Source organism: Euprymna scolopes, chromosome 7, assembly GCF_053919585.1.
Source record: "Euprymna scolopes isolate OS-2025 chromosome 7, ASM5391958v1, whole genome shotgun sequence".
Classification (NCBI taxonomy): Eukaryota; Metazoa; Mollusca; class Cephalopoda; order Sepiida; family Sepiolidae; genus Euprymna; species Euprymna scolopes.
In genome coordinates, this window is record NC_136488.1 from 133230166 (window position 1) to 133243140 (window position 12975).

General features: G+C 32.2%; 1 long non-coding RNA gene across 1 annotated transcript; it reads right to left on the reverse strand.

The window, feature by feature from the left end:
• Positions 1-2236: 2236 nt before the first annotated feature.
• LOC145279952 (uncharacterized) lies at positions 2237-11377 on the reverse strand. The gene is made up of 3 exons (XR_013868493.1): positions 11241-11377; positions 4703-4806; positions 2237-3554 (listed from the first exon to the last, which is right to left on the reverse strand). It is a non-coding gene; the product is annotated as an uncharacterized LOC145279952 (long non-coding RNA).
• Positions 11378-12975: the final 1598 nt, after the last annotated feature.

A 12975-nucleotide genomic window follows, 5' to 3' on the forward strand; every position in this document is an offset into this window, starting at 1 on the left:
GTTATAACACATTCTAAATGGCATTTTGAGTAAAAGCATTTTCATTCTTGGTATTTTGACAATGTTTTCAGAAATAATTCTTTAAACTTTCTTTGTTTTTCTGTTGTTGTTCATGAGTCTTCATTTTTCTGATGTTCAATAGAAGTTTTAAAACTTTTCATTTTTAGCTGCCTTTCTTCATTGCTTTGTTGCATTCCATTTGAATTTTTTCTTTGTGTTCTGGCTGCTGATCCATTTGGTATGTGCCCAATTCGAGCACAGTAGACCTGAAGTCTTCCATGTTTAAAAAGTGTCTTTATAAGTAGGATTTATACATTTCAATCTAATGCTGCTAAAATAAAAAAAGCAAAAAAAAAAAAAAATCAATTTTTTCGTATGTTTTTTTACATAATAGTTTTTAGTTAGACTTTAGTCAGCAGTAAAAATAAAGGTCGATAAGTTTAACAGCGAATTTTTTACTTCTAAGAGAGAAAAGTATATTCCTTTCTTGTTAAAAGTTATTGATGCCGAAATAAAATGAAATTACTGACTTCTGAGAGAAAAAAGAGAATTCTCTTTGGTTAAGAAGAACGCTCCAACTTGGAGATTTTTTTAAGTCTGTCGATAAAGCCTGTTGTTTTTTAGCATCAAAGTTGTTTAAAAATTCTGCTATTGTTTCTCCATGTTTATCTTTTAAGGTTCTTGAGAAAAAAATCCTTAGTAATCCTTGTCGTCAGTATTGTGGTATTCTTTTTAGATTCTTGAATAAAAGTTCCTTAAGAATACTCTATCGCCACTGTTGTGGACGATAAAAAGTTATAGGTCCTTATTCTCTTTGTTGCCAGTGTTGCGGTATCATAAAGGCCCAGAAAAAAATGCACAACTTAATCTTTGTAGAGACAAAACATATTGAACAGAAAATTAGATACAATAGTGTGATTATATATTAGTCTGACTGCCAAATGTGCATAGTTTGTGTGCTAATAGAGAGACGTATTCTCCCAGTCTTTATGGTAAGTGGAATAGCTTATTATTATCCATAGAGTGGACACATCACAACAATTACTATACACATTTCTCTCTTTTTTTATCAATATTTCCTGTGTGCTAACTTACCATATCACTATTTTACTAAATAAAAATACAGAGATTTTACAAAATACATTTATTTATTCATTTTTCCAATTTTCTGGTTAATTTGTTCAAGCTGACAATAGGGTATTTAACCAGATGGCAGGCATTCACCTGCTATCTCATATATCCCAACCGAAAAATCTTTTTAAGATTGTAACTGTTTGAATCTGTCTTGCACTTGGTTCACTGGGTAGATCTGCTAGGTAGTTTTTGAAATTCAATTTGATGAGTCCAGTTGCTCTTATAATTACAAGAATGATGGAGAAGGATATGTACTACTAAACTGAATTTCATAGCAAAAAGGGATCCATATATATGGCACAATTATGATTTTTCTTTTTCAAATCAGTTTTCTTCATCATGCTTATGCATATGTATGATTTGGAAAAAAAAGGAATATTCATATTCTTCACAAAAATGTAGCTTTTGTCTTTCATTTTTTTTTTTTTTATAAATTTCTTCTATGTGAAGATATGAATATATTTGTCTTGTGTTTATTCTTCTAGGTCTTTGATGTCAGTATCTTCATCAAGCAATATGTTTTCTGTTTGCATCTTCTTCCTAGCTCTGAGAGAACGCTTAGCACCCTTATCTTTTCTTTTTTTTAATGATCTTTACTAGCTGGAGTGTGTGCATCTTAATGAATGCCAAAGAGTCATCCACTATCTCATACATTCCAAACAAGTGATCTTTTTAAGATTTTAACCGTCATTTGAAGTGCAATTGTTGGGTTTGTTTTACTATACACATAGATTCAAAAAAGTTGTATCAACCCAGTGAATATATATCAGCCTATATCACGATAAGATATATTGAGTGTGTTTCTAACAGTATTTTGTATAATTTTTTTAGTTGGAATTCGTTTTTCTAAACTTAACGTATTCAACAATGAGCTACCTGCCATTCGTCTTTCTTGAATATACCGATAAACATCGCATGTTTTTTAACTGAATAAAATTTTTATATTAAATAAAACCACTAAAAACTTATCCAGTTAGGTAGAAAAGTAACTTATCTTGCCTTTGATAACTTTTGTTTGTTATATATTTGTTTTTTGACAACTTTTTCGAATCTATGTGTATTGTAATACAAACCCCAATTGTTTATTTAGTATATATATATATATATATATATATATATATATATATAGTAATTGAATCTCATAGCTAAAAAGAAACCACATATTTTTTGGCACACCTGTGACTTTTTTCCATTTTAATTTTTCATTTTACAAAACCATGACTTTTATTTTAGGCTTTTCATTTTAATTTTTGTATCATTTTGTCTATGGTGGGTAAGTGACATTTTACAAGAAGCCAGGCATTTACCAACGATTTCAGTCACTCTAACCGAGAGATCAGTTTACCTAGCATCGAGAGGCATTACGAAACTGAATTTCATAGCTAAAAATATACACAATTACTTTTTTTTTTCATTTCACATCCTTATGTTTACGCATGTGTACAGCTAAATTTGATTTACAAGAACATGAATAGTCACATACTTTACAAGAATATGGCTTTTCTCCCGTATGTGTTCGCATATGTAGCACTAAACTTGATTGCTGAGAACAACAATATCCACACTCTTTACAAGAATATGGCTTTTCCCCTGTATGTATTCGCATATGTGTAACTAAATCTGGTTTAACAGAACATGAATATCCACATACTCCACAAGAATACGGCTTTTCTCCACTATGCCTTTGCAGATGTCTGACTAAATTTGATTTACGAGAAAAAGAATGTCCGCATAACTCGCAAGAATATAGTTTTTCTCCCGTGTGAATTTGCACATGTCTGACTAAACCTCCTTGCAAAGAACAAGAAAAGTCACATACTTTACAAGAATATGGCTTTTCTCCAGTATGTGTCCGCATATGTATGACTAAGTGTGATTTCCGAGTAAAAGAATATTCACACATTTCACAAGAATATGGCTTCCCTTTAGTGTCTTTCTCCATCGCCCTGTTCTGTTGGGATTTTCTCGGAAATAATGGAATCACAATTGTGGTAAGAATATTTCAGTCTATAATGAATGTTGAAATCTTTGTTACAGCTTGAAAGTCATTTATTTTCTTTGTTATTTTGCATTCATGTCATCAGAGATATCGATTCAAATTCAACGATTAAAGTTCCTGAAAATATTCAATAGAAACATACGTAAACAGATTACAACATTTTTGTTCTCCAATTCTTACTTTATATATCACTTCAAAATAGACATTCTGAAAACAAGGCTAACAAAATTTTGGCTTGTTTAAAATAACATCCCCCAATTCAGTATGTGTGCTATTTTCCATAAATTAGAAAGCTTTTCTTAAATTGCATAATCCAGAGAAAATATTTCGTGATAAATTTCGCTTTTGTTATTCCATATACGAAAATGCATAATGAATCCAAGAAATGATGATCCATCCAAATAATTCAAAATAGGAACATCTGTAAATAAAAAAAAAAATTATTATTAAAACATTATGTAACAGAGCATGGACGTGCATATGCAAATGCATTCGAAATGTGAAATGATGTCACTGTTAGGAAAAAGATTATAAAAAGGAGAAAGAGCATGTTAAAGACAAGCACATTAGAAACCTAGGTGATATCACAGCCGTAAGGAGAAGTCACGAACGAGGGAAGATTAAGGAAATAATATGCTGTTGTAAAAAAAAGGTAGTCGAGTTATTACTTGTCCTATGTTCCCTTGCAACATACTCTGCTACAACGTGTTGGGCCCACATGTGTAAACATGTGTGTAAGGTCACAATTATATTATTTATATTTTGACATCTTCAATTTGTTTATTCTTAGTATTGCACTGAACTTAATCTGGAATATTATAATAGGCTAGCGGGGAGATCTGACGTTTCCCCAGATTGAATGAGGATCAGCAAATGTTCCTCACTTTCAATTTTTTTTTATTGTGATCAAAATCAGTAAAATCACCCATTTTTCAATGAAATCGATTGATTGCCTGCTCTCGTTAGGGGGTCACCATGGTGCGCCGAGAGGAAGCTTCATAAAGTTATTTAATCCACAATGCATTGTAGTCTACATTGCACTGTAGAAAACCAACTGCTGATTGTATAAAATTATTTTTATATAATGGCTTGAATTAAAAGTTTAAAATCCAAAAGTCAACTGTCATGGTTCAATTGTGCTCTAAACAAAAACATCTATTTCCAACACACCTCTGTCTTATCAAAAAATCTACTGTTGATTTTATATATTGAGCTCTTTTGCTTCTCTGCCTATAACACTTCTAATAATTGATATATTAGAAAATTACCCAAGATCTTTCTGCATGGCCTTGTAAATAAAAGTGTGGTTAAGATATATTCAAAAGGGAATTCATTACCTAGAGAAAGTGAGTTCAACTAGTTGTTAAGAAACATGGACAAATAACTGCAAATACTGTTCAAATCATTTATGCATTTATATAAGTTGTGTCTGAACGACGGAAAGAAAAAGCATCAAACCAAAAAGAGACAGTCTTCAAAATATATGAAGGGCCATTCAGAAGAACAGTTGGAAATGATTTATATATATTGATCATAAATTACGATCATGTAATCCCTACGGCCACCTACCTTGAAAATGCTGCTGTCAAACCTGACAGTTATATGGAATAAGTCAGAGAGAGTGGCAACCTTGGTTGAAGTGAGTGTCTCTAATGATGGAGGTCTGAACAGAGCTGAAAAAGAGAAACAGACCAAATATCAAGGTCTCATGTATGATATGGAAAGAAACTGGAATCTTAGGGAGATATCTATCATACTAGTTATTAAAGGTGCCACAGAGCTTATGAAGAAGAACCTGAAGTCCTACCTAACTAATACTCCTGGTGAACCAAGTGCAAAAGAGATCCAGACAATTGCACTTAAAGGAATAACGAGGATACTAAAAAGAGCTCTCTACTGGTTTCAATAAAAAGCAGGGCAATGTTGGCAGCTGGTTTGGCTGCCCCATACCCAACGTTACAATCTTCAAAGGAGGAAAATTTAAAAAAAATAAAAGATAATCAGTCATTTAGAGAGACAGAAGTTGGGGAGCCATCAGAAACAGGAAAGAGAATGATTTCATAATTCAGTTTTAAGAGACAAAAGAAGGCAGTAAAATTCAAAGTTCTCCTGCTAAGAATTTAACAAATTTATCATTTTGTATTTTCTACCAAACAATCAAAACATAACTTGTTTTCGTCATTGTTACACACTACTTGTATTCATTCTTCATTTAATTTCATTTATTTTTCTTGTCTTTTGCTTTTAAAACCGACTAAGTCACACTGATTTGGTTGGTTGTTTTTATTTTACAGCATATCAACCTTTTTCAGGTTATTTAGTTGGGGCCCTAACAGGTACTACCAGTCCGGGTTAGAGTGGACCTGGGAGCAATGGCAATTAAAGGGTGGCTCCACACTCCCCAAAGCCCGCAAGCTGGGGCCTCACCATCGGATATAGTTTAAGGTCATATCCAGGACCCAAGTCACACTGAGCAAGTCCATAAATGTAAAGATGAAACCATGAAATTCTGACATCTGCTCTGTATAAACAAGATTCCTTCAATTCGACAGATTTTTCAAATTGAAAGATAATGAAATAATTATATGAATAACATTAATTTTAGACAATCATATATACATTTATAACTATGTGTGCATATATATATATATATATACACACACATATGTATATACATACCTATATACATGTATATGTATGTATATACATACCTATATACGTGCATATGTATAGTAAATTATGAAAATATATTTATAGCGATGGGCTTATCTGCCATAATAATATATATTTTCATAACTTACCACCACGTTTGAAGTAATGTTTTAAATACTGAAAATCAATAAATATGTAATGCTTTATATTTAGACATATGAAATTTTATATATATATATATATATATATATATATATATATATATATATATATATATATGAATCCAATATTTTTCTGTCTGCTACCCTATTAGTGCAGCACAAAGATAGATGCTCTTTTTACACAGCTGGACTTCCCCACAATGAAAGCCGACCACATGCCAAAATTTGTCCTTGTCAGACAGAAAGTAAATAGTGATATTACTGCAAACACTGTTAAAACAATGGAACTATTAATCAACTTTGTACTAATTTCAAAATGAAAGTTGTTTATAATAACCAGGATTGTAAACCAACTTAAAAGGTGAAAAGCCCGAAACGTCAGCACCTGATGTCAGCATAGGGGGGTGCATATGAACCCTGTTGACAGAATACAAGTGACTCTTGTTCTCTATTTCTCTCTCTCTTTCTATTTGTTATTGATTGACTTTCTCTTTCCTGTTGCTCCATTCTCTATTTTTTAATCAACATGAGGGAGATACAAGCAATGAGATTTCGTCATAGAAAATGTTTTTAAAGATTGAAAAATATATTCTTTTTTATAAAATGCTTAGTTCACTTTTTCCAGGTGTTCACGTTGAACCAGAAAATTAATTCTTTGGAAAGAATTAATGTGATCATACCTTTATTATATTACCCATATCGACCAGGCAGTGAGCCACAAATTTTGAGGATCTAAATTATATGAACTCATTAAAAGCAATGGACAATCACTCTTTGAAATGATGATGTAATTTTTGTGGCTTCCATGAGCTAGTTGAATCATTCCCAGGAAAATAAAATTATTACTATGGACATCCCCACAGCACAGAAACCCTAAAATACACTCAATTAGTGTATTTTAGTTAGATAGAAACGTCAAATTTGTACGAGTTCCACATATATTAATTTTACTATCAGTTGAATTATACACTGCAATCAACAAAGTGTAGGTCCTGGATATGACCTAAAACTATATCCGATGGTGATGCCCCACCTTGCGGGCCTTAGGGAGTGTGGAGCCACCCTTTAATTGCCATTGCTCCCAGGTCCACTCTGACCCAGAGTGGTAGTACCTGTTAGGGTCCCAACTATGGGTTAAATAGAATCTGACTTTAAAAAAAATATATACTCCATTAAAAATCGTTCCTCAAAATAACTAGGTTCGGCATTAAATAACCTGAAAAAGGGTTGATATGCCGTAAAACAAAAACAACCAACCAACCTTATATCAGACAATTGCTATTCAGTTGGACACTCCTATTTTTCTTTTTGATATGCAATAAAATAAAAACCAACAAAGTGTAGGTGCTTGCCTTTTAGAAACATGCTCAAAGATTATCTTTAAAAGAAAATCGATGAATATTCTGTGGCTTCACAAGATAAGAGAGATAGAAGAAAGAAAAAAAATATCATGCGTAAAAGTATGACTGTGACAAGCGTCAAATTAACTGATAAATGTAAACTGAATGCTTTCGTCTATATGGCTCAACACGAAAAATACTGTCGATACGACCCAACACAGTACCAAACACTTCTATCGACATGCCTCGCCATGGTTCTGAACAATTCCATCGACATCACCTGACACAATCTGAAACAACTTTGTTGATATGATCCTGAACAACTCTATCAAAACGATCTGATATAACCCCAAACAACGCTGCCAAAATGACCCGACATGATTCCAAACACCTCCACCCAAAAGACTCGAAACAATCCCAAGTAACTCCGTTGAAACAAACAAACATGATCCAAAACAGCTCTATCAAAATGACACTGTACCAGAGTAACCTCAGCAGTCACTCACTGAATAACTGTGGCGTTGGCTTTTTATAGACCTTGGATGAACTCATTTTCACCAGAGGTGGACTCAACAATTTTTAAGCACTTCCTTGTCACATATTTTAACCATATTTATATCCTAGGCAGATCAAGAACCTCCATGGTGAATACAGAAATAAGATGAAGATATTCTCTGATAGTCGGGCCATATATGACTTGAGGGATCTTAGCATTTCTTGAATATGGTGTTCATACTAAATAACTTAGTCCCATAAAAAATCGTTCAGGCAATGAAAGATTTTATATTTATATTTATCAAGAATTGCTGCATGTGAAATTCATGGCTCAGGGAAAAAACAACTTATAAGTTGTATATATAAAAACAACTTATAAGTTGTATATATAAAAACAACTTATAAGTTGTATATATAAAAACAACTTATAAGTTGTATATATAAAAGGTTTGCTAAGTTGTTTTTCCCTGAACCATGAACACAGGCAAATACAACAATTGTTTTTCCCTGAACCATCAACAGGCAAATACAGCAATACAATACATTAAGAATGGAATTAAATTGCCAAGTCGCTCAAATAGCCCTTATTTTTTCCTAATAGAAGAAAACTTTGGTAAGCTTATTGATTGACTTAAGAGCATTTAGCAAAAAATAATGTTAAAAACGATCGAATATTCCTGTATATGGCAGTTAAAATTTGATTTATCCAGAGGCAATTAGACTGGACATGAGAGTTAATGGCGTTTATTGATGATGCATTCACATGTGCAAATAGAGAGCCATTACGTGCCTCCTCTCAAAGTAACTCATCCAGAAATGAGGAAATAATTGTGCCTCTCAGGAGAAGTACATGCATAGGGAATCTCATCAATGGGTGTCACTTGTGCGACAAGAGAGAATATAGTGACAGTGGAAATGACTATCCCCATAAGAGAACATGTGTTTTGTGTTATTCACTGGGAGCAGACTATAGAATTGGAACACCACTACAGTGATTAGGGAGACTGGTGTTAGGGGAGACGAGTTGTAATGCCTTCATTTGAAGATCTGGAACAGCGAGTTCAGATGTAGTTGGTTTAATAAGTCGCATTTAATTTAATAAAAGCAGAAGAAGAAAATAATTTGTATTTTGGATTGAGGCGTTTAATCTAGACTTGACATTCTAAAAGGATAAGATGAAGAGAAATAATTTCATGGACACAAGTAAAAGTATGACTGTTACAAACATCAAGTTAATTGATAAATGTTGATAGTTCAATGTTATTGATGATCTCATTATTAGTTTATATCAATAAGTTCATTAAGAATATCCACATACTTCACAAGAATATAGCTTTTTTCAATTTGTTAATCATTTTGTTCTAGTTGGAAATGGAACATCCTATAGAATGCCAGACATACGCTTGACATTCCAATCGAGAGATCTTTCTAATGTCGTACATAAGACCTTGGTATTTCGTTATCTCTTCCTTCTCAGCTCTATTTAACTCAGCATCATTGGAGGGCACTAACTTCTACTAAGGTTGCTTCTTTCTCCTTCTTGTCCCATATCACTATGTCAGGTTTTATGGGTCCGTTTTCTAGGTATGTAGCTGTAGGGATTACATAGTCATAGTGGATGGTGTATGACTTATTTCCAACTGTTATTTCTGGTAAACATGTTCCCCGGATTTGCTGCTGCATTTAATATTCATCTTTCTACAGATCGTCCAGTGGAAATATTTTCACACTACATTTATTTGAAAATCTGGGACAGCGACTTGAGTCAAGTTGTTTTTTAATATGTCAGATTTAATTCAATAAAAGCAGAAAAAGAAGAAATAATTTGCATTTTGGATTCGGGCGTTGCATCCACCCCACCCCTAAATATTTATTTCTTCTACCAAAAATGAATATTACTATTAATATGTAAAATAATTATCTCGGGTTTTATTTAAGTAGTTTCATTTAAAGTTTTACCAATAAATAAATAAATAAATAAAAATAAAATAAAATAAACAAATAAAAAATGCACGAAACATTAAAAAATAAATCTTGCTGGCACAAAAAACCCAAAGAACTTATGTTTATTTACAAAATGCCATGTGCGTGTGCGAAGGTGAAAGTCAACCGGTGTTGACCAAAAGCTGTTCCTCTTCTCCCCCCCCCCTTCTGGGGTTCTAAGCCTGAAATTGATCCAATTTTTCTAATTGAAGTTGAAATTACGTTGAGATTACTTTATGACTCCAAATTTATGGGTGCCTATTCCTAAAAAGCACCTTTTAGTAAATTTAATGTTTTGAGCTTAGATTTTAATTTCAAACACACGAATAAACAATAGTACTGGATTTTCGATTTTACACTTCATTAATTAAAACTGTAAAGCTAGAAATCAAATTCTTTTCGACAATTTAAAGCATTCAAAATCACTTTATGAATTTCAAAGTGTGAAGATATACAATTATTTTATTCAATTATATAAAGATAATAATTGACATCTTTTACAACGAAGCATCGAAAAGCGATTCGAAAAAAAAAAGAATTTTTAAGCCTTTAAACTGTCGAATAAGGTGTATTTTAGTTTAGATAAAAAAAGTTTTAAAAGATAAAAATATGTTATACTATCATTTTCGATTGATTTGTATTTGTTTTATTTATAAAAATTAATATATATATATATATATATATATATATATATATATATATATATATATTAGCCAAAATTGAACGACAAAATATAAATACTTTATAATCTAGTTTGAAGCAGCAGCAGCAATAATAATAATAATAATAATGATAATAATAATAATAAAAACAAAAAAAAAACACAAAAAAAAATAACTGTGCTTATCCAGATTGGCACTTATGGAGGCAAATTAAAAGTAAAGAAAACACAGAAAATCTGTATTAATGTATGTACCAGTTACGGAACGAAGATGAAATATTCTAAAATTTATGTAATTTCGTGAAGTATTTTCCTTTTCTTTTTTTTTATTTTATTTTTTTTTTTCAAGAAAACAAATTTTACTCCGTGTCGATACGGGGGAGGAGGACTAGCTGCGACGGAAATATTAAGAGCATTTCATTTTGTTTTTATAATGTCGGAAAAACAACTGAAACGTACGATTTAAAACCAATCAATAATTTTCAACCTCAATAATTTATTAGCATAACGTGTACTTTTAAATTATGAAAACATTTTTTAGAATTTTTTCGAAGGTCCATTTCATTTTAAAATAAAATTTGAAGAATATTAAAATGACTTCGGCTTTCACTTATTCGTAAAAAATGGCAAATTTTGTTTTTCGAAAAAAAAAACCAAACAAAAACAAAAAAAACAATGTTGTGATTTTTTTTTTGCATATACCATCTTCATTTCGTGACAAATGGGTAGACGACGGAAGTTTTTCTTCCCATTTGTTTATTGCCATAAATGCCAATCTGAATAAGTCAAAAAAAACAAAAACTAACAAAACTCACCTATATTCATTCTGTGATTCGATTTGTTAATACGATCGAGAAATGTTCGATTGTTTTTGGATAAAAGGTTTCCATTTCTTTGTGTTTTGGGACTGAAAATTTGCTGTTCGCTGATTGGATAATAATTTCGAATATTTTCTGGAATTGATCAAAATTATCATGAATATAATTTATAACTATAAATATAATAAAATGTACACACGCATACACACACACACACACACACACACACACACACACACATATAGTTTGTTTTCTTCATGTAAATACAGTTATATTTTACTACGATGTGTAGACCGTTTCGATCATAATTGATCTTATCAGCCAAGAAAATTTAAAAATTAAAAAGGTTCAATACTATTTTCAGTTTTAGAGGAGAGAAAATATACTTTGCCATGACTAGCGTGAAGCAAGGTTAATGTTCTGAGAATATATATATATATATATATATATATATATATATATATATATATATATATATAAAATATATTTTAGTCATCAACATACAGTCCTGTTTCGTTGTATCACAACTCATCAGTGCCGCTAGACTAGCACCTATCCCAAGCCGAGGATCGAACCTAGAACCGTCGTGATGACAGTCGGCAGTTCTACCCCTTGACCACGGAAGCGGTGCAGTGCTCGCAACTAATCTGTCCGAATGTCTATTTAAATAAACATCCGTCCGCCACTCGTAAAGTGCTCAAACGTTTGTTTGTAAACAAACCGCGAGCTTCGCATTTTTTCAGCCAAATTAAGTAGCGAGTGAGATTATTTACGATAGTGCTCAACCCAAAGAGGGGAGCTTTATAAAATATATTTTAGTCATCGACATACAGCCCTGTTTCGTTGTATCACAACTCATCAGTGCCGCTAGACTAGCACCTATCCCAAGCCGAGGATCGAACCTAGAACCGTCGTGTAGAAAAATGCGAGTATGAAAAGTAATATGGTTAAGATTAAACTTAGAAAAGTAAAAGGACTAGTTGTTAAAACTGAAAAAGAAAAAGATAAAATATTCTAGTAAAAATATAATAAATTTATAACTTAAAATATTGCAGCATTAAGAATTGATTATATAATGTTAAACTGAATTAAAAAAAAATTCTTAATGCTGGTGGGGTCCTTTTGAACGGCGGGTGTCACTATGGCGGTTACCATAGATTTTAACGACGTTTGAAAAAGGGTCACCATTTCGGTCAGAAATTAGAGAGAACAAGAGTGCTGAAAAAGAATGGCTGGGGAAAAGAAAACATTGGTTATAATTAAGTGCAACAAGACTTTAGGATTGATGATGTTTTATAAAGGTTTCCAAGATATAGGGGTACAAAGAGGATGGTACATTTCTTTGATAAAAGTCTTTACCCAGGGAAACTGGTCAGTCGCATGTTGATGCTTCTATCGTTTCCGCATGTCTGAGAGAGATTTCTTCTTTGTATCTCCCTCCAAGACAGTCCTCTATTCCGATTGGTGACGTTGAGAGAAGAAAGGAAGAGAAAAGTAGAAGAGTAGGGAGAAAGAGAGAAATAAGGGAAGCATACCGTAGCAGCATCATAGTAGTAGTTCACTACATCAGCACTTTGTGGGGTGCTTGGTCGACATTCACCAATGCCTTGTATCATGGTCATGATGTGAGCATAGGTAAACGTTTCCCAATCCCCAACAAAAATATGAAAATAAAAGGGTGTCAGAAATGGCATTAAGGCAAAGGCGAATTATGTTATTGTGTTGATGTATT